Source organism: Petromyzon marinus, chromosome 63 (assembly GCF_048934315.1).
Source record: "Petromyzon marinus isolate PM22_M1 ecotype Great Lakes invasive population chromosome 63, UKy_Petmar_22M1.pri1.0, whole genome shotgun sequence".
NCBI lineage: Eukaryota > Metazoa > Chordata > Hyperoartia > Petromyzontiformes > Petromyzontidae > Petromyzon > Petromyzon marinus.
The window spans coordinates 1,045,220-1,072,598 of NC_133729.1; the positions used below are offsets into that span (position 1 = coordinate 1,045,220).

Below are 27,379 nucleotides of genomic sequence, written 5' to 3' on the forward strand. Positions count from 1 at the left end.
GATGCTAATAATTGAATTTACGAAGTGCATTTCATCAAGGACCTCAAAGCGCCATGCAGGACACAACAGCAACAGACACTCGACATAATCTAATTATATTATAAATACATTGTAAGATGATAATAGGTTTTTCTTCCCCTTTTTTCTGGCAACAAAACAGGTGTGGAGATGTCAAAACACCAAACTGAAACCTTTTTACAAGGAATCATGCCTACATTAACCACAATACTTGTGGTCAGAATGCAAACAAAAAAAACACATTGATAATATAATGGCATTGTCCTTGAAACTGATTGGTCCACACCAGAGACAGTTTTCTTTCGAGCCTAGTTTCACACGGTGTTAGACCAGAGGACGCCAAAAGGCGCACATTACTATCATCATCACATTGTAAGAATTCATTTACTCAATGAACTAAAAGTTTAAGAAGCGAAAACGTATGAGTAGGTTTTGAGACGCATTAAACAAAAAAGTGTCCACAGACTCTCAGAGAGATCCCAGATATCCCGTGGAAGAGAGTTCCATAGCCTGGGAGCTACGCGGGGGGAAGATCTCGTGGTCACATATAGACCGAAGAAGTCTCGGACCTGGGAATGCACAGAGAAGACCTGCGGGACCTTGACGGGGGGGACATACATGGGTACAGCATGTCAATGATGTAGACTGGGGCAAGGTGGCTCACAGCTTTGTACGTTAACTAATGATGGTGCTGATGGTAGCAGTATACGTTAATTGGCAAGATAGCAGCTACGCGATAGATACTTTATGAATAATAAAATAAAAATGAGGTTAGATCATTTGCGTAGGTACGTTGTAAATATCGTTTAACTACTTAGCCCTTCACCACCCGACGGAGCCAATGAGATCAGTTAAACACGTGGGCAAAATCAAGTTGGCACGTCACGGGCAAAATGTGTCCTCGGTTGATTTTGGTGTTTCAGCAAAACGGGCGGAATGTTAAATAAGTAATATATTTTTTAAAACTTTTTTTTAAAATACGCTTTTATGAAATGTATTAGCAATGGCAGAACTCCTGGAAGTGGCCCCGAAGCTTGCCACAACGTAAGGGACCGTGGCCAATTAACCACCAACGTCTGTTGAGCGTGGACAATTAGAGCCAAGCCGAAACATAACATATAGAAAAAATGTTTAAAAATATATTTTTTTATGATCGAATACAGTATTGTCATCAGTATGACATGAGTATACCAAGTTTGCAGTCGATACCACATTGGGAATTGGGTTAAAATTGAGTTACAAGATTTGAGGTTACAACAACGACAACAACAGACAGAGTGAGTTAAAAAAAGGCCCACGCAAAAATGTAGGCATTTTTTTTTGCTTGTCAAGTATATATATTATTACGAAGGAGGACGTTGTCCCCGGAGATTTAGATCACCATTAAGAACCGTAAGATGTTGACACAAGGGCTCGGCTACTCGGCCTCAATACGCCGATTGCCTCGTGAATGTCAACATTTTGCTCACTTGTCAACGATCGGACAGTGTTTGCCCACGTGCCAAAGTGGCTCTGTCCAGCGGTGGAGGGTTCCAGTGAGAACGTTTACATTATGCCCAACTACACGATCTAAGGGGCCGTCCATAAATGACGTCACGCACCTAGGGAGTCAGACATTTGTGACGATGTGTGACGAGGGGGGGGGGGGTTGAGAAATGTGACGTCACATCAAAATGCGCAACTTTAAATAAATATAGACAACACGTTCTACTTAATTAAATAGACTTTTTAGTAAATGTTTTCTCCTACAACATCAGAGTTCAGCGCCACATTTAATGACAATAATTTAAAGCGATTTGAAGCATGTTTTATATTTTTTTTGGGGGGGGGGCGGGGCAGAGCTTTGTGACGTCATATTTGAGGGGGGTCTGACTTTTTGTGATGCCGTGTGACGAGGGGGGGGGGTAAAAAATCTTCCAAAATCGCGTGACGTCATTTATGGACGGCCCCTAACCCAAAATAAACTGCACCATAATGGTTGTGAACGCCTAGCTAACAAAACAAAAAAATAATATAAGATGAGATTTGTTAAGGATGTTGGGTTGTGTATTGATTTGGCGTGTAGATATCATGTCGTGTAGGCTGAGTGAACGAAGCGACCCAACGCATTTGGCAATAACACTGCCGTGTCCTTAAAATTATATACAGTAAAACCTTGGATTGCGAGTAACTTGGTCTGCGAGTGTTTTGCAAGACGAGCAAAAATTTTAAATACATATTAATTTCATAAACGAGCGAGGTCTTGCAATACGAGTAGTACGTATACACGCTTTGTCTGCCGAGCGTCACGTGATCACAACTGATATACGAGTGCTTTGATATACGAGTGCTTTGGATTACAAACACGTTTCCGGAACGAATTATACTCGCAGTCCAAGGTTTTACTGTATATATAGTTGGAGACTGCACTTACACGATGGGGCCTGATTAGAATTAAATTACATAAAAATGTTTTCTGATGGACCAGTTTTGCAATTGGCATTAGAATACTGTAGTTACACCTTCGATTGGCACGGTTGCCTGCGTACGGTGCAAAAGAAGTTGAACATACGTACACAGAATCACACAGAGACCCATAGACTCACACAGAGACCGATAGACTCACACAGAGACCCATAGACTCCCACAGAGACCCATAGACTCACACAGAGACCCATAGACTCACACAGAGACCCATAGACTCAGACAGAGACCCATAGACTCACACAGAGACCCATAGACTCACACAGAGACCCATAGACTCACACAGAGACCCATAGACTCACACAGAGACCCATAGACTCACACAGAGACCCATAGACTCACACAGAGACCCATAGACTCACACAGAGACCCATAGACTCACACAGAGACCCATAGACTCACACAGAGACCCATAGACTCACACAGAGACCCATAGACTCACACAGAGACCCACAGACTCACACAGAGACCCATAGACTCACACAGAGACCCATAGACTCACACAGAGACCCACAGTTTGTTATCCTTCCCCCGCACCTCCTATTGGCACGGTTGGCTACGTACGGTGCGAAAGAAGTGCGAGGCGACGGTGGGGGCTATCTCACGTTTAGTTTTGCTTAAGCGGCTGAGAACTGCAGAGATCAGGAAGTATCTCGTTTGACAAGAACGACTTCGGTTCACCAAAATCACGAAAGCAAAACAAATTACTGTAGTCTTGGTTCTTTCGGTAAAGTCACGTAGAAGGGAAACACTAAAATAATAAAAATATAGAACAATAAAATTATCACGACGTTTCGACTGCAACACAAGCAATCATCATCAGGTGTGAAAACCACAACAAGAAAATGTTTTCAAATTTTTTCAATTTTTTTTTCAAATTTTCTTGTTGTGTTGTTGTGGTTATCACACCTGATGATGATTGCGTGTGTTGCAGTCGAAACGTCGTGATAATTTTATTGTATTATATTTTTATTATATTATTGTTTCCCTTCTACGTGACTTTACCGAAACAACCAATAATATGAATCCCTGCAGTCACGAAAGCGTTAAATAAATAAAAAAAATACTGTAGATCAGTGGTTCTTCTTCTTATTCTTAACCTGGGGTGCACGCTGCACCTCCAGGGGGTGCGAGATGCCCTTTCTGGGGGGTAGCGAGACAGGGCCAGCGAAGGTAAATAATCGAAAGACAAATTTAGCACGGGCAACCTAAGCAACAACTTACATTGTTTCATTAAACCTGTCTCTTTTTTGTAACATTGTACATTTTTTTGTAACGACTTAAGGGCCGTCCATAAATGACGTCACGCACCTAGCGGGGGAGGGGGGTCAGACATTTGTGACGATGTGTGACGAGGGGGGGTGGGGGTTGAGAAAGGTGACGTCACATCAAAATGCGCAACTTTAAATAAATATAGACAACACGTTCTACTTAATTAAATATACTTTTTAATAAATGTTTTATCCTACAACATCAAAGTGCAGCGCCACATTAAATACGCACTACAATGACAATAGTTTAAAGCGATTTGAAGCATGTTTTATTTTTTGGAGGGGGGGGGGCAGAGCTTTGTGACGTCATATTTGAGGGGGCTCTGACTTTTTGTGACGCCGTGTGACGTAGGGGGGGGGGGTCAAAATCGTCCAAAATTGCGTGACGTCATTTATGGACGGCCCCTTAGAACCAACGCGGTGCAAGGCTGCGGTGAAGGTCTAGGAGAGCCACTGGTTTAGATGGACGAAGCTGATCGAGATCCGGAGTGTCCGTCGCGTGAGATTTCGAGAATCTGCGGCGAATTTAAAATCGACGTTCATGAATTCCGTGCGGCAGCAAGTCGGCTTCGAAGACAAAAACAACGTTCGCGAAACATTAAAGAACAGATACTGTACTAATTGTACTAATGTAACAAGGGCATGCGCCAATGAAATGCAAGTGAAAGATATCGAAAAGAATCAACAGCCTGGCATCAGATTTGTGATTTAGATAGGGCAGTAGCCATGGACATTTGTGAAACGATGTAATTCCGGGTTTTGAGGCATTACGATGGGCGAGGGATATGAGAGTGAAGGCGTGTGACTCCGTTTCAATGGGTCTCTATGTAAGCCAAGGGATCTCGGCGTCAGTGGGTCTCATTGTAAATCTATGGGCGTACGTGTCAATGGCTCTCCAGGTGAGCCTATGATCTCCACTCTTTACGGAAGGCATTGCTGGCCAGGCTGGGACCATCAAAACTCGTCGCACTTACAACCCTGTATTTCTCGCCTCGAATAGGCCTTTGTTTCGAGTGGGGGGGGGGGGGGAGAGAAAGCCTGAAACCCAACGTTCGTCCTTTAAACAATCACTACTCTTACCCCCCCCCACCTCCCCAAGCTAACTCCACGTTCGATCGGTGGCAACTGATTTAAAGCTTTCGTGACTGCAGGGATTCATATTCTTGGTTCTTTCGGTAAAGTCACGTAGAAGGGAAACACATTTTCTTGCTGTGGTTTTCACACCTGATGATGATTGCTTGTGTTGCAATCGAAACGTCGTGAGAATTTTGTTTTATATTTGTATTCTTTTATTGTTTCCCTTCTACGTGACTTTACCGAAAGAACCAAGAATATGTCATATAGCTTGTCAACCCACACGGTGTATACTCTTTGGTTCTTTCGGTAAAGTCACGTAGGTATAAAATAAAATCAATCACGACGTTTCGATCGCAACACAAGCGTCCGTCATCAGGTGGGACAGATACAGCAGGAGAACTGCTGTGTTTATTTTCCCTACCTACGTGGACTTTACCGAAAGAACCAAAGAGTGTGGATTGCTGGCAGTCACGAAAGCTTCGAATCAAGACCCATACGGTTTAGCCCGAATTCTTGTACAGGGAAATTGAGTGTTTCAGGTCCATGCGGGGTACAGCCCTTTCAATACGTGCAAAAGCAAATGTTTTCGTCTGTGTTTCTCCCTTGTGATGGGACTTTATAGGATAAACGTTGAGATTATAAGGGGCACGGGAGTGACCAATGAGGTCTGAGTTGGTCTGTAACAAGGTGGGGCACTGATAAGGGGTTGACATCCATAATAGAGGTTTTTTGGGGGGTTAGATCGCATAAATATATTAAGTGTCGTTACAACCCCGCCACCACCCGACACAGCCAACTAGTAAGGTTTGTCACGTAAACAGAACGTGGCCAATTCGTCACTAGTACAGCACTAGTGTATAGTGTAGTATACTAGTACAGCACTAGTGTATAGTGTAGTGTATAGTAGTGTATAGTGTAGTATACTAGTACAGCACTAGTGTATAGTAGTGTAGGTGTATATGTCGTGTAGTGTATAGTGTAGTATACTAGTACAGCACTAGTGTATAGTAGTGTATAGTGTTGTGTATAGTAGTGTATAGTGTAGTGTATAGTAGTGTATAGTGTAGTGTATAGTATGTATAGTGTAGTGTATAGTGCAGTATATAGTGTAGTGTGTAGTGTATAGTAGTGTATAGTGTAGTGTATAGTGTAGTATACTAGTACAGCACTAGTGTATAGTAGTGTATAGTAGTGTGTAGTGTAGTGTATAGTGTAGTATACTAGTACAGCACACCGGTTGTGTGTTGGAGAGCCAAGCCACAACATTTACAATCTGAGTACGACGTTTCGCAAGTAATTACAACCAGCTTCGTCAGGCGACGGCCAGATTTGTGGAGAAGTCTTCCTGTTTCGTTCCTTATATAGTGGCGTGGATGTGTTATATACCTATATACATTGATATGTTTACACGATCTAACCCCAAAACCTCTATTACGGATGGTATTGTTAAAAAGGGGTTGACAGTAATGTGACGTGCACAAGCAGGGCCCCTTGAAAACGCTCAACATATTCTTGAGAAACCTTATCGGAAGGGAAAAAAAAAGTAATATTTAAAAACAAAACTTTTTTTTTTTAACGCGCTTTATTGAAACGTACCGGACTAGTAATGTAAGAACTCCACGACTCCAGGAAGTGGCCCCGAAGCTTGCCCACGACGTAAGGGGACCGTGGCCAGTTAACAGGCAAAGTCAGTTGAGCGTGGACAGTTAGACCCAAGCCGAAACATAACATGTAAAAAAATAATGTTAAAAATATATATATTTTTTTTATGATAGAATATAGTATTGTCATCAGTATGACATAAGTATACCAAGTTTGAAGCCGATACCACATTGGCAAGCGGGTTAAAATTGAGTTACAAGATTTGAGGGTACGACAAAAACAACAACAGACAGAGCGAGTTAAATAAAAGCGTGTAAATAAAAAAGCGTCCTTCGAAGCAAACATTTCAATCAAAATTGGCTTCCATTTGACGCAGATATCACCGTCCCAAAGAAAAAAAGGATCGCGTCATACATTTGTGCGCCTTTGTTAATCCACTGCTGGATGAAGGCCTCCCAATGCCATTTCGATCACCGTGCCGTGGAGAGGGTAAAGGAGAGGGGGGGGGTGTTTGTGGTTTGACCATACTTCACCACGCCGGTCGGTGTGAGTCGGTGATTGAGGGACGGTGCTCCGGATTCGCCACAGAGGGCGCCATCGCTCATCGCCTGGAAGGCGTCAGGGGTTTGTCTTTTTTTAGTGTGTGGGTGTGCGATTGTCAAGAGTACAACGGGTCCACCAATGATCCACAGTTGGTTTATTCTTCGGCCAGATCGTCCTGGAGGTATATATGCCAATGTTTAACTAAAAGCGCCCCCCCCCACCGCCCACGCCCCATCAAAGTTGTCACGTGGGCGAATGTGTCACTTGGTTTTGGTTGTGTCAGGGTGCTCGGTCCGCCCTGTCCCTCTCGTCCCGTCGAGAACCATCGACTAAATAGACAGCGACACAAATATAATAAAGGTGGGTAGACGATGAGTAGGGGAACTTGTGTTTCCGTCTTCCTCCTCCGCCGGAGGAGAAGTGGTGGTGGTGTGGGGCCAGGATTTAGACTTTGGGGGGGGCTAACTTCAATATTCTGAGATACCCAGTGTAATGTTTTCCAATGGGCGCCAGAAATTTATAAAACAACATTTTATTGGATTTGGACGCGGAGTTTATTAATAGGTCGGAGCCGCTGATGTGGCTAATAAGTTTGATAAGTTCGAAAGGCTGCCGCTCAAGCAGCCTGCAGAGCAGCACGAGGTGGCAGCCTGCAGGGCAGCACAAGGTGGCAGCCTGCAGGGCAGCACACAAGATGGCAGCCTGCAGGGCAGCACAAGGTGGCAGCCTGCAGGGCAGCACGAGGTGGCAGCCTGCAGGGCAGCACACGAGGTGGCAGCCTGCAGGGCAGCACAAGGTGGCAGCACAAGGTGGCAGCCTGCAGGGCAGCACGAGGTGGCAGCCTGCAGGGCAGCACGAGGTGGCAGCCTGCAGGGCAGCACACGAGGTGGCAGCCTGCAGGGCAGCACACAAGATGGCAGCCTGCAGGGCAGCACAAGGTGGCAGCCTGCAGGGCAGCACACAAGGTGGCAGCCTGCAGGGCAGCACACAAGGTGGCAGCCTGCAGGGCAGCACAAGGTGGCAGCCTGCAGGGCAGCACAAGGTGGCAGCCTGCAGGGCAGCAGAAGGTGGCAGCCTGCAGGGCAGCACACGAGGTGGCAGCCTGCAGGGCAGCACACAAGATGGCAGCCTGCAGGGCAGCACAAGGGGACAGCCTGCAGGGCAGCACACGAGGTGGCAGCCTGCAGGGCAGCACAAGGTGGCAGCCTGCAGGGCAGCACAAGGGGACAGCCTGCAGGGCAGCACACGAGGTGGCAGCCTGCAGGGCAGCACAAGGTGGTAGCCTGCAGGGCAGCACGAGGTGGCAGCCTGCAGCATTTTGCAGCAGCCGGATATCCGGTTATCCCGATTACCGACTTTCCCAAAATTTCAGGGGGGGCTGTACCCCGCATGGACCTGAGACGCATAGTCTCACACAGAGACCCATAGACTCACACAGAAACCCATAGACTCACACAGAGACCCATACACTCACACAGAGACCCATAGACTCACACAGAGACCCATAGACTCACACAGAGATCCTTAGACTCACACATATACCTATAGACTCACACATAGACCCATAGACTCACACATAGACCCAAAGACTCACATAGAGAGCATAGACTCACACACAGAGCCATAGACTCACACAGAGACCCATAGACTCACAGAGAGACCCATAGACTCACACAGAGACCCATAGACTCACACAGAGATCCATAGACTCACACATAGACCCATAGACTCACACAGAGAGACCCATAGACTCACACAGAGACCCATAGACTCACACAGAGATCCATAGACTCACACATAGACCCATAGACTCACACATAGACCCAAAGACTCACACAGAGAGCATATACTCAAACACAGAGCCATAGACTCACACAGAGAGCCATAGACTCACACAGAGGGCCATAGACTCACACAGAGACCCATAGATTCACACAGAGACCCATAGACTCACACAGAGACCCATAGACTCAGAGACCCATAGACTCGCACAGAGACCCATAGACTCAGAGACCCATAGACTCGCACAGAGACCCATAGACTCACACAGAGACCCATAGACTCACACAGAGTCCCATAGACTCACACAGAGATCCATAGACTCACACATAGACCCATAGACTCACACATAGACCCAAAGACTCACACAGAGAGCATATACTCAAACACAGAGCCATAGACTCACACAGAGAGCCATAGACTCACACAGAGACCCATAGACTCACACAGAGACCCATAGACTCACACAGAGACCCATAGACTCACACAGAGACCCATAGACTCACACAGAGACCCATAGACTCACATAGAGACCCATAATTTGTTGTCCTTCCCCCGCACCTCCGATTAGCACGGTTGGCTACGTACGGCGCGAAACAAGTTCGACCTACACACGTGTTTCTGTGCTCGCGTTTCTTCATAGAGTCGGTTTCGCTTGCAACGATAATCTTGGGAATATCGTTATCCTTTGGAATATCAATACTTCTTATGAATATCGTGTATATCCTTCGATGTGCTGCATTCTTTTATTTAAAAAAACGTATTTGGAAGTCCGGGTGGAACCTGGGAATCCCATAAAAGCACAGAGGCTCCTTCACTGGACCGGATCGACGGCTTGGTTTTAGTTTTTGGCCGTGCATAACCCAGTACAGACTTTTAGTAAGATCCAGAACACTTTACAGCTGATTATTTATTGATTCGATAAGAGTTTTGAATGGAAAAAAATGTTTTCACCTATCTCAGCTGGTCCTAGGGAGCCTCCATTCACCAACCAGCATTGACCAGGTGTGGTGAAATATGGTCAAAACGACCCCCCCTCCCAAATGACCGAGGGAGGGGTGGAGGACCTTCACGCAGCGGTGCATTGACAAAGGGGCCTTAGACAATATTTGGGCTCATAAACTCACCAAAGCAAGGCCGTAATTAGAATATATATTGTAATATATATGCTTAAAATGTCCCCTCCCCCCAATATATTGCTGTAAAATAAATAATTGCTATGCTATGTGAATAAAAATTACAATTTGCTAAACCTTGGCCACAATATGTGGACTTGTTTTCATATACATCAATGCATAGATTTCTGTGTTGTACGATTGTGGTTATGGTTGTACTTTATTAATCCCTAATCTCTGCCACTACATACAATGAAACAAGCAATGGTAAAAAAAAGTAAAAACAGAGCAATGTAATACAATAACACTATTAGACATCATTGTCAAAAAGTAAATAAAAAGTCCATCCCACGTGTTGGTTATTTTTTGTAATATTTTAGGCAGGAAATTCGTTTTAAAATGTAGATTTTTTTTATCCGGGTTGGGACCCCCAGACAGCCTGGAATATTTCCTCCCCCCCCCCTCCCCCCAATGTTGACTCCATGGCTACGGCCTTGCACCAAAAGCATCGGCAACTTCACCTCCTTGAGCTACCGCGGTTGGGTCGGGGTCAAGTCGTCACGTGCCCGTCTTGTACGTATAGCGGGCAGCCCAGCGTCGCCGCCACTGCGTCCGTATCCCACGCGGAAAGGTGTGGGGTTGCAATGGTGCGTACGCAAAGCGCCTCCCATTGGGCTGTCCATAAATGACGTCACGCACCTGGGGGGGTTCAGACATTCGTGACGATGTGTAACGAGGGGGGGGCGGGGGGTTTTGAAATGTGACGTCACGTAAAAATGCGCAACTTTAAATAAAAATAGAATTGTTATAACAACTCTAATTGTTATAACAACACTCCTACAACATCAGAGTGCAGCGCCACATTAACAACGCACTACAATGACAATAGTTTAAAGCGATTTGAAGCAAGTCTTATTTTCAAAATGGAAAATGGTTTTTTTTGGGGGGGGGGGCAGAGCTTTGTGACGTCATATTTGAAGGGGGGGGTCTGACTTTTTATGACGCCGTGTGACGAGGAGGGGGGGGGTCAAAAATCGTCCAAAATCTCGTGACGTCATTTATGGACGGCCTCCAAAGCACATCGCTGAAACCCCAAAAACTCTTCCGAGATTCTCCGCAAGCGGCACGAACACCCCCCCCCCTCCTCATCCTCCTCATCCTCATCCCCCCCCCCTCCTCCTCATCCTCCTCATCCCCCCCTCCTCCTCATCCCCCTCATCCTCCTCATCCTCCTCATCCCCCTCATCCTCCTCATCCCTCCTCATCCTCCTCCATCTCCTCACCCTCCTCATCCTCCTCATCCTCCTCATCCCCCCCCCCTCATCCTCCTCATCCCTCCTCATCCTCCTCATCCCGCCCTCCAATTGTCAATCATCTGATGGCCACTTTATTATGATTTAACTTCTCGAGAGCAGTCAAAGCCGACGGACGGCGATGAAGAGTGGGGGGGGGGGGGGGAGGGGGGGTGGTGCATCGGGTGGACCCCCGAAATCCCCAGGGGGGGGGGCGGCGGGGTGAGGGGGCGGGGGGGGGGGTGCCATCGTCCCGCTGTTGCCGTGGCGACGTCACGAGTCGTGTATCAGGCGAAGCGCGCCGCCGTGCCCGTCCTTGATGGACCCCGCGGGCATCATCTCTCCTCCTCTAAACTCTTGGGTTCTTGCGGTGGAACCGCTGGATTCTATTTTATGTCCCGCCGGAGGACGACCGCTTGCTGTGGTTTTCACACCTGACGATGGCTGCTTGTGTTGCAGTCGAAACGTCGTGAGAATGTTATTGTTTTATATTTTTATTATTTTATTGTTTCCCTTCTACGTGACTTTACCGAAAGAACCAAGAATATGTCATATAGCTTGTTAACCCACACGGTGTATACTCTTTCGTTCTTTCGGTAAAGTCACGTAGGTATAAAATAAAATCAATCACGACGTTTCGATCGCAACACAAGCGTCCGTCATCAGGTGGGACAGATACAGCAGGAGAACTGCTGTGTTTATTTCTCTACCTACGTGGACTTTACCGAAATAACCAAAGAGTGTGGATTGCTGCGGTCACGAAAGCTTCAAATCAAGAAGATCTCCTCCTCTTGTAGCTTCGCTTTCGTCACAAGGTCCCTACGCCACCTCGGACGGACGCCGGATTTTGTTTGGTTATCGTCAATGTTTTGGTTGTGTACATAACCGCAGTGGTGGGGGTGGTTTATTTATTATTCGTTATTGTCATTTTATTGTTGTTGTTCTCTGGCGATTGGCGTAACGGTGGCGACTTGAAGTTCCATTTGCGGCCGCGGCTAACGTCAGTGGCGAGCTGGTATTCGAAGCGGCCTCCTTGAACAATCGGCACTGACGAGGGCGGTGAAGTATGGTGAAAAAGTCCGTGGAAATGACTTCATCAATGGACCGCTCAGGGGGCTGTCAATTCGCATTGTTTTTCATAGTCATAAGCGATCATAAGTGTACAGTGATGGCACCTGACATTGTCTTTTTGCCAAAATATCTCGGCAATTTTAAAAAAAAATGTTATTATTACGTTGTATTTTGAGATAGATGTTACATTAACACGAGAATTAAAATAACCTCATGGCCAGCAGTGAATTGATCGAGGGTTATAAATTATGAAATGAGTGAGAAGACATGTTATCATTTTCAACCCTTCACCCAATACATTGTCAATTCATACCAATACCCGCCATTCTTCACGAGTGACGGTGACGTCACCACAGCGCCTGTGCCAGGCTATGTGCACTTTGACGCCACGTGAAGTGTCGAAGGCTCGCCGACAGGAGGAGGTCACGGGACAGACCCAGCAGGTGCCAATGGGTCGGCTGACTGAGATGACCACTGGTAGATGCACCACCAGCTGTACCCCCTACTGTGCCAGGCTAGGTGCAGGTGGTCACGGGACAGACCCAGCAGGTGCCATGGGTCGGCTGACTGAGATGACCGGTAGATGCACCACCAGCTGTACCCCCTACTGTGCCAGGCTAGGTGCAGGTGGTCACGGGACAGACCCAGCAGGTGCCATGGGTCGGCTGACTGAGATGACCGGTAGATGCACCATCAGCTGTACCCCCTCCTGTGCCAACCTGCTGCATCTTAGCCGCCCGGCGCTCCGCTCGTTGTTGTGAGCGTCCAACTGCACGCACGCACACACACACGTCCACATACACACCGACACATGCACACGCGCGCAGATACAAGGGGGCAAAGTTTGCCCAATTGGTTCATCATTATTATCATCATCATCCACAGGCATGATCTATCTACTGCTGCACGAAAGCCTCCCCAAAGCCATCACCGCCTCGAACGCCCACACGACGTGACATTTCCATTTAGCATCTGCGCACGAGGCGATTCCATCGCTCCAAACCTCTGCGGTGAACGCCCACTGGGCTACGAGAATGATTCATTTCAGAACGCATCTTCCAACCTCTGTGCAGCAGCAGCAGCACTTGACCGTGCAATATTCAGTCCGGTGCCACTTACCATCTCATGGTTGCTCCCCCGCCCCCCGCCCCCCGCCCCCCGGCTGATAGGCTGATAGGGCATGGCAGCGATTTAAAAATAAAAAAATCCCCCATCCTCCCACCGTTCGGCTCCATCTCCTCCGAGACCGGTTCCCGGCCGCACTCGGCGGCGCATATTTCGGATCGCAGGTTATTCCGCGGAGATGAATCCACATCCAACGAGCCGTGCTCCTGCGGGAATTCCGCGGCTGGATCGATGCGCTTGCCCGCATTTCGCCGCCTGTTTAGGGTGCCGTAAAACGACCAAAAAAAAATTATCGCTGAAACGAACCGAGGGCCCAGCGCTGTCGGCAGGTGGGGGGAGATCGGCAAGACCCAACCGGTCCCCCCCCCCCCCACCGCTACGGAGAGAAACTCTGCGACCGATCACAGCTGGTTCCGCGATCGACTCCCGACCCGCTGTCATTGACGTGCGACCGAGCGCCGTTGGTTAAGGGCCCCAAAGAAAAAGTTGTCCCCAAACCCACGCGGCTTTTCAAGCCACCCCCACCCCAGCAACCAGCCACAACCGAGCGCCACAACTGCCCCACCATCGCTCACCCCACATCGCGCCCCACGCTCTCCTTCACCCCACACACACTCACACACTCTCACACTCTCTGTCCCGCACGCCCAGCTCGTTCCAGACACTCATTCCCCCTGCTACCGCCCGGCCTGGCCAACCAAGAGGGTTCGCCGCTTCGATTCCATCTCGCGGTTCGGGGCAGTTGCAGCAATGTGGGGGGGTGGCGGTGGTGGTGGCGGTGGTGGTGGTGGCGGTGGTGGTGGCGATGGTGGTGGCGGTAGTGGCGGTGGTGGTGGTGGCGAGAGTTTCCTAAATTCCACACCACCACCGGGTCCGCGTCGAGGTCCACGTCGCTGCGTGCGGAGTGCTTCAAAGTGTGGGCTACCTCCCCACACCGCGTCCGAGGCCTTCTGGCTCAGCGTGGGCCAGGGGCTCGGCCAAGTTGCCGTCTGGGAAGGGCTTCTGTCTGTCGGGGGGGCGGGGGGGAGGCCCTTCCACCAGCAGGGACGCGAGCGAGTGAATTGCAGGGCTGCGCTTGGGGGGTTACCTCGCTTTTATTTTGCGGCAAACGCAGCAGCAGCAGACACGGACCATGAATCCACTTGACATCACTGGAGTCGCATTTGGGGACTTCTCGAGTGAGGAGGTGGCTGTCGTTGTTGTCGTTGTTGTTGTCGTTGTTGTTGTTGTCGTTGTTGTCGTTGTTGTTGTTGCGCTCTCGCTCAACGGTGTGGCCGGTTGTCGTCGCGACCTCGTCACAAGCTGGGGGCCTCGACCACGCCACAACAACAATCACTCCGCCACAACAACAATCACTCCACCACAACAATCACTCCGCCACAACAACAATCACGCCGCTACAACAATCACTACACCACAACAATCAACTGCCACAACAATCACTCCGCCACAACAATCACTCCGCCACAACAATCACGCCACAACAACAATCACGCCGCTACAACAATCACTACACCACAACAATCACTCTGCCACAACAATCACTCTGCCACAACAATCACTCTGCCACAACAATCACTCCGCCACAACAACAATCACGCCGCTACAACAATCACTCTGCCACAACAATCACTCCGCTACAACAATCACTCTGCCACAACAATCACTCCGCCACAACAATCACTCCGCCACAACAAAATGTTGGATGTTGGGGAGGGGGGGCGGAGGGCGTGAGAAATGCCGCTTGGTGCATTGTGGGATTTCTACGGGTGCATTGTGGGGGGAACAACAGTCCACTGCTATTCTGTCAGCCCTGTTGGATCAAGGTGGCGGGGGGGGGGGTATACAGCAATTCGCGTGGGCACCACGTGGCGAGTCAACGTGAAGTGAAATGTTCACCGCTTAAATATATACTCTTTGGTTCTTTCGGTAGAGTCACGTAGGTGGAAAAATAAAATGAAACAATAATAATCTATAATGACGCGATGTATTATTTTAGTCTCATGTTATTTTTTCTACCTACGTGACTTTACCGACAGAACCAAAGACTGTGGATTCCGGCAGTCGCGAAAGCTCCGAATCATCGCTTAAATGTCCTCGGTTCCGGATGACGCCGCGCGGCAAAATCGTTTCGCTTCGCAACGGCAGACTTCGGTGCCCGCCCGAAGACCGGGCGGTGAGGTCCGGCCCTCGTGCCGCGCTGGGCCGGGGTGCCCACACCGCCACCCTCTCGAATGCGTCGAGGTGCGACGCGGAGTCGCCGATGGCGTGCCACGCGCTCCGCTGATGTCCCGCCGCACGCGAGGGGACAGAGCGCGCGAGCGACAACTCCGGCGAATGTTCACCGTTGACACCGAACGGGAATGAGTAGCGGCGCTGTGTGCTCCTGTGTGTCTACCGCGGTGTGTGCTCCTGTGTGTCTACCACGGTCTGCTCCTGTGTGTCTACCGTGCTCCTGTGTGTGTACCACGTGGTGTGCTCCTGTGTGTCTACCACGCGGTCTGCTCCTGTGTGTCTACCGTGCTCCTGTGTGTCTACCACGGTGTGCTCCTGTGTGTCTACCGTGCTCCTGTGTGTCTACCACGGTGTGTGTGTGCTCCTGTGTGTCTACCACGTGGTGTGCTCCTGTGTGTCTACCGCGGTGTGCTCCTGTGTGTCTACCACGTGGTATGCTCCTGTGTGTCTACCACGTGGTGTGCTCCTGTGTGTCTACCACGTGGTGTGCTCCTGTGTGTCTACCACGTGGTGTGCTCCTGTGTGTCTACCACGTGGTGTGCTCCTGTGTGTCTACCACGTGGTGTGCTCCTGTGTGTCTACCACGTGGTGTGCTCCTGTGTGTCTACCACGTGGTGTGCTCCTGTGTGTCTACCACGTGGTGTGCTCCTGTGTGTCTACCACGTGGTGTGCTCCTGTGTGTCTACCACGTGGTGTGCTCCTGTGTGTCTACCACGGTGTGTGTGCTCCTGTGTGTCTACCGTGGTGTGTGCTCCTGTGTGTCTACCACGCGGTCTGCTCCTGTGTGTCTACCGTGCTCCTGTGTGTCTACCACGGTGTGCTCCTGTGTGTCTACCACGTGGTGTGCTCCTGTGTGTCTACCGTGCTCCTGTGTGTCTACCGCGGTGTGCTCCTCCCACCCACCCACCCGTGCGCCCACCATCACGTCGTGTGTCCGCGGAACGGCCGCGAAGGCTTCTCTACAGATCTGGCCGTCGCCTGATGAAGCCGGTTGTAATTACTGGCGAAACGTCGTGCTCAGATTGTAAGCGTTGTGGCTTGGCTCTCCAACACACAACCGGTTAGTGCTGTATCAGTACTCTACACTATACACTACTTTACACTACACTATACACTACACTATACACTACACTACTATACACTACTATACACTACACTATACACTACTACACTACACTATACACTACTATACACTAGTGCTGTACTAGTGACGAATTGGCCACGTTCTGTTTACGTGACAACCCTTACTAGTTGGCTGTGTCGGGTGGTGGCGGGTTTTAACGACACAACATTTATATATTCACACGATCGAAGCCAAGACAACCTCTATCGTGGATGGTATTGCTCGCGGAAGCCTGCGACGTCTTGAAGTGGCCAGTGTGGTGGTGGTGTGGCTGCGAGTGCTCGTCCATCCCCAACGGGCCGGTGTTTCAAAACGTTGTACCGGATACATAATATTGTACCGGATCCATAATCCACAATCCACAATGAGATGGGGTGTTTTGGGGTTGGATCGCGTCAATATGAATGTGTCGTTAAACCCCGCCACCACCCGACACAGCCGGTCTGTCACGTGGCCAAAACACGTGGTGTGTCGGGGAGTAAACCCACAACATTTGCAATTCGAATTGACAATTCGAATTGGCAATATTGGTGGCGGTAACCTGCGTGTTCAAATTGAATTGCACCGATGTTTGTGTTGTTGTTGTTGTGATTAACTCGAGTGCCCCTACGGCGAGCCACGGTGTCCTCCTCGGCCCGCGGCGGCGACGCACGACGCGTCTGCACGCGGGGAGACAGCGCCGCGCCGATTCCCCCGTGGGTGTGCGGAGAGATAGAGAAACAGAGAGAGACAGAGAGAGAGAGACAGAGAGAGATAGAGAGAGACAGACAGAGAGAGAGAGAAATAGACAGAGAGAGACAGAGAGAGACAGATAGAGAGACAGGGAGAGAGAGACAGAGAGAGAGAGATAGAGAGACAGAGAGAGAGAGACAGAGAGAGATAGAGAGACAGAGAGAGATAGAGAGACAAAGAGACAGAGAGAGAGATAGAGAGAGAGACAGAGAGAGATAGAGAGACAGAGAGATAGACAGAGAGAGATAGAGAGAGACAGAGAGATAGAGAGACAGAGAGAGATAGAGAGACAGAGAGACAGAGAGAGATAGAGAGACAGAGATAGAGAGACAGAGGGAGAGACAGAGAGATAGAGAGAGAGACAGAGGGAGAGAGACAGACAGAGAGAGAGAGGAAAAAAATGAAATCTGCAGCGGCTTCTGCTGAATACGAACCGCCCGGGCGAAATGTCTGAACGCCATTGTGTCGGGATTCCTTTCTTTATTTCTTACTGCTGCTGCTATGATTGTTCGTCCACGGTGAGTTTTCATTAACACCGCTAAATAATGCACAACACCCCCACCCCTTCCTATATAGCAGCACGCGTAGCAGCAGCAGCAACACGGCTACCCTTAGCACCCTGCACATCGCAACATCTGCGGACTCCGGCCCTGCTGGTGGTGATGGTGACGATGATACGTCGGATAATGGTGATAATGATGCACTGGGCGATAATGTGCCTTGATTTACGGCCGATGCTGTCAAACGCGTTAGCACCCCCCCCCCCGAAATAATAATAATAATAATGTATGAAATAACGAGAAGGGAAATAAATAAATGTGCACGCCATCTGCACCATCTCCCTGCCGCCCGCCCGCCCTCCCTCCACCCATCCCCTCGTTCGACTTAGCTCCGTGACCCCAACTCACAGATTTCACCCCCCCACTCTCAGCACCCCCCACTCTCACCACCACCCCCCACTCTCAGCACCCCCCCACTCTCACCACCCCCCCCACTCTCACCACCCCCCCACTCTCACCACCCCCCACTCTCACCACCCCCCCCACTCTCACCACCCCCCCATTCTCATCACCCCCCACTCTCAGCACCCCCCCCACTCTCAGCACCCCCCACTCTCACCACCCCCCCCACTCTCACCACCCCCCCCCCACTCTCACCACCCCCCCACTCTCACCCCCCCAACTCTCACCACCCCCCCACTCTCACCACCCCCCCCCACTCTCACCACCCCCCCACTCTCACCCCCCCCCCCCACTCTCACCACCCCCCCACTCTCACCACCCCCCCCCACTCTCACCCCCCCCACTCTCACCACCCCCCCACTCTCAGCACCCCCCCCACTCTCACCACCACCCCCACTCTCACCCCCCCACTCTCACCACCCCCCCCCCACTCTCACCACCACCCCCCCCACATTCACCACCCCCCACTCTCACCACCCCCCCACTCTCACCACCACCCCCCCACTCTCACCACCCCCCCACTCTCACCACCACCCCCCCACTCTCACCACCCCCCCACTCTCACCCCCCCCACTCTCACCACCCCCCCCCCCACTCTCACCACCCCCCCCCCACTCTCACCACCCCCCCACTCTCATCACCCCCCCCCACTCTCACCACCCCCCCCCACTCTCACCACCCCCCCCACTCTCACCCACCCCCCCCCACTCTCACCACCCCCCCACTCTCATCACCCCCCCCCCCCCACTCTCACCAATCCCCCCACTCTCACCACCCCCCACTCTCACCACCCCCCACTCTCACCACCCCCCCCACACTCACCCCCCCCCACTCCCACCCCCCCCCACTCTGACCCCCCCCCCCCCCACTCTCACCACCCCCTCCACCAATTCTCAGTCTGCCCCACCGCCAACCCCACCCTATGCCCACAATGGTCCACCACCGATACAAACATAAAAAAACATCGCTTCTGGGCGAGACACCTTAAATAATAATAATAAGGCTGAATCGCAGACTGTGAATAAAATGTTTATTTTTTTACCATTGTGCGGAATATCGCAGGCGGCTTCTTCAATAATGGGGGGTGGAGGCTGGGGTGGGGGGAGATGGAGGGGGGGGGGGGGCTCTCATAAAAGAAAGTGGCAAAATTAATTCATTTCACCGCCTGGCGAAAATTCATTTCCTGCGCGCGCCTTCGCCGATATTGAAATCTGTCTGCGGAAAAAATTGTTACCGCTCCTCTCCTCTCGCTCCGCTCGTGCAAGTCCGTTCGTATTATTCTGCTGCTGCAGGAATGTGGGCCCACAAGCCTACAGCACCCCTACCCACTTCACAACCACACCACCACCACCCACCACCACCCCACCACCACCACCCACCACCACCCCCCCCCACCACCACGACCACCACCCCCCACCACCACGACCCCACCACCACCTCTCACCACCACCACCACCCCCACCACCCCCCCCCACCACCACCCCCCACCACCACCCCCACCACCACCCCCCACCACCACCCCCACCACCACCCCCCCCACCACCACGACCACCACCCCCCACCACCGCCACCCCCCACCACCACCACCCCCCACCACCACCACCCCCACCACCACGACCACTATCCCCCACCACCACCACGACCACCACCCCCACCACCACCACCCCCCACCACCACCCACCACCACCACCCCCCCCACCACCACTCCCCCCCACCACCCCCCTCCACCACCACCACCCCCACCACCACCCCCCACCACCACTACCCCCACCACCCTCCACCACCCCCCCACCCCCACCACCCTCCACAACCACCACCCCCCACCACCACCACAACCACCCCCCACCACCCTCCACCACCACCACCCCCCACCACCACCACCCACCACCACCACCCCCACCACCCACCACCACCACGCCCCCCAAACGGCCGCATCTGTCACTGAGCGCGTGAACGTCAAAAACCCCGCACGAATTATTGCGGAGTTGGGGCTGAGGGGGGGGGAGTGCAGCTTGGGCGAGGGGAGGCGTGGAAAGGACACTTACTCACTTACACACTTACACACTCACTTACACACTTACACACTCTTACACACTCACACACACACTTACACACTCTTACACACTCACACACACACTTACACACTTACACACACACACTTACACACTCTTACACACACACACTTACACAGTCTTACACAGTACACACTCTTACACACTTACACACACACTCACTTACACACTCTTACACACACACACACGTACTTACACACTCTTACACACTTACACACACACACTTACACACTTAAACACTCACACACTCTTACACACACACACTTACACACTCTTACACACTTACACACACACTTACACACTCTTACACACACACTTACACACTCTTACACACTCACACACACACTTACACACTCTTACACACTTACACACACACTTCCACACTCTTACACACACACACTTGCACACTCTTACACACACACTTACACACTTACACACTCTTACACACTTACACACACACTAACACGCTCACACACACACTCTTACACACACTTACACACTCTTACACACACACTTACACACTCTTACACACACACACTCTTACACACACACTTACACACACACTTACACACACTTACACACGCGTACACACACTCGTACACACACACACAGACACACACAGACACACACAGACACACTCGTACACACTCACACACTCGCACACACACACATGCGTACACACACACACGCACACTTACACACACGCACACACACTTACACACGCGTACACACACACACGCACACTTACACACACGCACACACAGACACACTCGTACACACACACAGACACACTCATGCACACACACACACTTACACACACACTTACACACTCTTACACACTTACACACGCGTACACAACAACAACAACAACCGCCATTCGCCACTAAGTGGCGGTGACGTCACCACGACGCTTGTGCCAGGCCATGTGCACCTTGAGGCCACGTGAAGTGTCGAACGCCCGCTGGCAGGAGGTCACGGGGCAGACCCAGGTGCCACGGGTCGACTGACTAAGATGACTGAGGTGACTGGCTGATGCACCACCTGTGCCCCCTACTGTGCCAACCTGCTGTGCTTTAGCCACCCGGCGCTCCACTCGTTGTTGTGAGCGTCGCTCCTCCGCCCTCCGTTGTTGTTGGAGGGCGACTGCCTCCAACTGCCCAGTAGCGTCCTGCACGAGCCTCCTCCACAGAGGCCGATCTTGACATCGCTGGTACCGGTCATCGGCAAGTCCACTCAGCACCACGTCCTCATGTACCACGTCACTCCATCTCTTCTCTAGCCCGTGCCGCGCCCGTTTAGTCCCCTCGATCCGGCCGAACAAAAGCTGTTTCGGCATGCGGTGGCTGGGCATGCGGGCTACATGACCCAGCCAACGCAGCCTTGCCCGCCGGAGGAGCTCACCGATGGGACCGTGCCCAGATCTTTCAAGGATATGTGAGCTCCTCACACAATCCAGCCTGGTTAAACCCAGGATGGATCGTAGGCAGGCCAGCCTAAATGTTTCTAACCGGCGAAGATGTTCCATTAGGGGGGTCCACGTTTCGCAAGCCTAGAGAAGGGAGGGAATGACCGTGGCCGAGAAGACCTGAAGCTTAGTGCGGAGCGACAGACCAGGTAGCTTCCAGACAGCGTTACGCAACCGATGAAAAGATATTGCCGCTCGACTGATTCGGAGTGAGACCTCTGCTGTTAAACTGGAGCCAGTCATAAGCACACTGCCCAGGTATGGGAAACTCTCCACTCTCTCCACAACTGCCCCATCACCGATTGGGAGTTGTGGGGTGGAGTGTCCGATGGTACAAAATACCAGGCAGGTGCTTAGTTTTGGTGGGGCTGATGGTAAGGCCCCACCTCTTAGTGGCACGCTCCAGTCTCAGCAGCAGCGTCTCCAACTCCTCCTCTGACTGAGCAGCTATTACCAAATAATCGGCATACATAACGTGGTTGAGCAATAGGGAGCCATCCCTTGACCGCACCCGGTCATCGAGCACCTATGAAGGTCGTCACGGCATACAAGGGGGTGGTGGTGGTGTGACCAGAGCGACGTACAAGTCCCCCGCTGTGCCACCCGCACCGCTGTGGCAGGCGCGCGATGGCCACAAGGCTGAGTCACGACTCGTGGTGGAATTGCTGGGATCGGGTCAAGTGTCACTCGCCGTTAGCGAGCCGGGGGCCAGGAAGAGATCTTGGGGGGTGGGGGGGCAGGGGTCGTAGTGCAATAAGTAGCGCACACCACACGTGCAGTAAGTCGTACGTAGTGTACACAACACGTGCTGTAAGTCGTACGTAGTGTACACAACACGTGCTGTAAGTCGTACGTAGTGTACACAACACGTGCAGTAAGTCATACGTAGTGTACACAACACGTGCTGCAAGTCGTACGTAGTACACACAACACGTGCGGTAAGTCGTACGTAGTGTACACAACACGTGCTGTAAGTCGTACGTAGTGTACACAACACGTGCTGTAAGTCGTACGTAGTCTACACAACACGTGCTGTAAGTCGTGCGTAGTGTACACAACACGTGCTGTAAGTCGTACGTAGTGTACACAACACGTGCTGTAAGTCGTACGTTGTGTACACAACACGTGCTGTAAGTCGTACGTAGTCTACACAACACGTGTTGTAAGTCGTGCGTAGTGTACACAACACGTGCTGTAAGTCGTACGTAGTGTACACAACACGTGCTGTAAGTCGTACGTAGTGTACACAACACGTGCTGTAAGTCGTACGTAGTCTACACAACACGTGTTGTAAGTCGTGCGTAGTGTACACAACACGTGCTGTAAGTCGTACGTAGTGTACACACGTGCTGTAAGTCGTACGTAGTGTACACAACACGTGCTGTAAGTCGTACGTAGTGTACACAACACGTGCTGTAAGTCGTACGTAGTCTACACAACACGTGTTGTAAGTCGTGCGTAGTGTACACAACACGTGCTGTAAGTCGTACGTAGTGTACACACGTGCTGTAAGTCGTACGTAGTGTACACAACACGTGCTGTAAGTCGTACGTAGTGTACACAACACGTGCTGTAAGTCGTGCGTAGTGTACACAACACGTGCTGTAAGTCGTACGTAGTGTACACAACACGTGCTGTAAGTCGTGCGTAGTCTACACAACACGTGCTGCAAGTCGTACGTAGTGTACACAACACGTGCTGTAAGTCGTGCGTAGTCTGCACAACACGTGCAGTAAGTCGTACGTAGTCTACACAACACGTGCAGTAAGTCGTACGTAGTGTACACAACACGTGCAGTAAGTCGTGCGTAGTGTACACAACACGTGCTGTAAGTCGTACGTAGTGTACAGAACACGTGCTGTAAGTCGTACGTAGTGTACACAACACGTGCTGTAAGTCGTACGTAGTCTACACAACACGTGCTGTAAGTCGTGCGTAGTGTACACAACACGTGCTGTAAGTCGTACGTAGTGTACACAACACGTGCTGTAAGTCGTGCGTAGTGTACACAACACGTGCTGTAAGTCGTACGTAGTGTACACAACACGTGCTGTAAGTCGTACGTAGTCTACACAACACGTGCTGTAAGTCGTGCGTAGTGTACACAACACGTGCTGTAAGTTGTACGTAGTCTACACAACACGTGCTGTAAGTTGTACGTAGTGCACACAACACGTGCTGTAAGTCGTACGTAGTGTACACACCACGTGCTGTAAGTCGTACGTAGTGTACACAACACGTGCTGTAAGTCGTACCTAGTGTACACAACACGTGCTCTAAGTCATACGTAGTGTACACAACACGTGCTGTAAGTCGTACCTAGTGTACACAACACGTGCTGTAAGTCGTACGTACGTCGATACCCACCGACATATCTTGTGCAATGCTACGGGCATAACGAACACCGTCTGCTGGTGACGTGTATAGCCGTACGGAGAACATCCTGGACGTATATTGAACTTCTTTCGCACCGTACGTAGCCAACTGTGCTCATCGGAGGTGCGGGGGAAGGATAACAAACTGTGGGCCTCTGTGTGAGTCTATGGGTCTCTGCTGTGTGAGTCTATGGGTCTCTGCTGTGTGGGTATATAGGTCTCTGTGTGAGTCTATAGGTCTCTTTGTGAGTCTATGGGTCTCTGTGTGAGTCTATGTGTCTCTGTGTGAGTCTCTGTGTTTCTGCTGTGTGAGTCTATGGGTCTTTGCTGTGTGATTCTATGGGTCTCTGCTGTGTGAGTATCTGGGTCTCTGTGTGGGTCTATGGGTCTCTGTGTGAGTCTATGTGTCTCTGTATGAGTCTATGGGTCTCTGTGTGAGTCTATGGGTCTATGTATGAGTCTCTGTGTGAGTCTATGGGTCTCTGTGTGAGTCTATGGGTCTCTGTGTGAGCCTATGGGTCTCTGTGTGAGTCTCTGTGTGAGTCTATGGGTCTCTGTGTGAGTCTATGGGTCTCTGTGTGAGTATATAGGTCTCTGTGTGAGTCTATAGGTCTCTGTGTGAGTATATGAGTCTCTGTGTGAGTCTATTGGTATCTGTGTGAGTCTATGGGTCTCTGTGTGAGTCTCTGTGTGAGTCTATGGGTCTCTGCTGTGTGAGTCTCTGTGTCACTGTGTGAGTCTATGGGTCTCTGTGTGAGTCTATGGGTCTCTGCTGTGTGAGTCTATGGGTCTCTGCTGTGTGAGTCTATGGATCTCTGCTGTGTGAGTCTATGGGTCTCTGTGTGAGTCTCTGTGTGAGTCTATGGGTCTCTGTGTGAGTCTATGGGTCTCTGCTGTGTGAGTCTATGGGTCTCTGCTGTGTGAGTCTATGGGTCTCTGTGTGAGTCTCTGTGTGAGTTTATGGGTCTCTGTGTGAGTCTATGGGTCTCTGCTGTGTGAGTCTATGGGTCTCTGTGTGAGTCTATGGGTCTCTGTGTGAGTCTATGGGTCTATGTGTGAGTCTATGGGTCTCTGTGTGAGTCTATGGGTCCCTGCTGTGTGAGTATCTGGGTCTCTGTGTGAGTCTATGTGTCTCTGTGTGAGTCTATGGGTCTCTGTGTGAGTCTATGGGTCTCTGCTGTGTGAGCCTATGGGTCTCTGTGTGAGTCTATGTATGTACGTAGAACTTCTTTCGCACCGTACGTAGCCAACCGTGCTAACTGGAGGTGCGTGGGAAGGACAACAAACTAAACACGACAGACAGCGAGCAGCAGCTCGAAAGAGGCGGTGGTTCGGGACGATTTCGCTAAACGAACGGCGATGTTTATTGGACGCACGACAAACAGAAAGCCTTGACTCTCCCCCGTGTCCCTCTCGCGTCTCCGTGTGCTGGGGAGAAAGGGCCATTGCCCAGAACGTCACCACCTCAAACTCCCCCTCCCTCCTGACTGCTTGTTTGATGGCAGCGTTGTCGTCGAGTGCTGTTTGGTGTTACTGCTGCTCTTGTTCAGACTTTGGGGGCAACGATTGAAAGCAGTCCCAGCTCGAAATGATTTAACTAACAATAAGTAATATTAAAACAAAAACTCTGTTTTTAAAACACGCTTTTATGAAATGTACCGTACGAGTAATGTAAGAACTCCACGACTCCAGGAAGTGGCCCCGAAGCTTGCCCACGACGTAAGGAGGCCCGTGGCCAGTTAACAGGCAACGTGAGTTGAGCGTGGACAATTAGAGCCAAGCCGAAACATAACGTATAAAAAATAATGTTTAAAAATATATATTCTTTATTTTTGTATGATAGAATATAGTAATTGTCATCGGTATGACATCAGCATACCAAGTTTGCAGTCGATACCACATTGGGAAGTGGGTTACAATTGAGTTACAAGATTTGAGGATACAACAACGACAGACAGAGTGAGTTAAATGAAAGCGTGTAATAATAATATAAAGCGGGAACGGAGGGTTGTGGAACTTCAAACTCTTCACGTCCCAGGCGTTCCTCTGACAAGGATTCGTGCATCTGCAATCAAGGACAGACATCACGCCAGTCGACCCCACGTTACACACAGCAGCCCTCACTGCTCCATCCCCCGCAAATGAACTTCAACTTTCGATTTGTGTTGCCTACTGGGGGGGGGGGGGGGGGGGGAGCAATCCGAGCACGTGGCTCTGAGAGCAAAGGCACCCTTGAAGATGCTAGGAGACGTGGGTTGTCATAGGGAACGCTGCGTAATTGCTATTTTTCTCTCATACTAATTGATTCTTTTCGGTAAAGTCACGTAGGTATAGAAATAATATAAATCACGACGTTTCGGGCGCAACACAAGCGTCCGTTCATCGGGTGGTTATACCCACGTGGACTTTACCGAAAGAACCAAAGAGTATGGATTCCTGCAGTCACGAAAGCTTCAAATCAAGATATATATTTTTTTTTGAGTTTGTTTTGAATCTGAAAATGCGGGCCTTCGTCGAGATTGTCTGCCGTGCCGAGCCAACCTCGAGCAAGAGCTTCATTCGGGACACGACCCTTCAGGTTCCGTCGCAAGTAGGGTCGAAAACATCCGCTGATTGCCCGATGACACGTTCATATATATAGAGGAGCGCAGAGCTTGGGCAGTTGTTGGTGCCGGCTGCTTCCCGCTCGTCTGGCGGTCCATCCTCGTGTCCCCGAATCGCTCTGTCGGTCTCTCTCTCTCTCTGCCTTCCTCTCTCCCTCTACGAGAGCGGTGAGCGGATACCGGGCGGCACGTTACAACTCGCTCTCTCTCTCTCTGCCTTTCTCTCTCAATCTCGCCAGGGGTAACAGACTTGTGCATTTCCTGCGGTTGCCAGGGAGGATCTGCCCCACCAGTACTTTACGCTGCCAGCGGCTCAAACCAACGTTCCGCCTTTTTGGGGACATCTTCAGGAAAACTGGGGGTGCCCTTCTGCAACAGCAGCTTCGTATATGGGGTGGTGCCTTACCTGACTAACAAGCACCATGACCTCGCCAACTTCGCCTGTGCTCAGGCGAA

The 27,379-nt window shown here is 50.8% G+C and overlaps 1 long non-coding RNA gene across 1 annotated transcript; it reads right to left on the reverse strand.

The window, feature by feature from the left end:
• Positions 1-4,949: 4,949 nt before the first annotated feature.
• On the reverse strand, positions 4,950-27,119 carry LOC142906296 (uncharacterized). The gene is made up of 2 exons (XR_012930137.1): positions 26,717-27,119; positions 4,950-5,250 (listed from the first exon to the last, which is right to left on the reverse strand). It is a non-coding gene; the product is annotated as an uncharacterized LOC142906296 (long non-coding RNA).
• Positions 27,120-27,379: the final 260 nt, after the last annotated feature.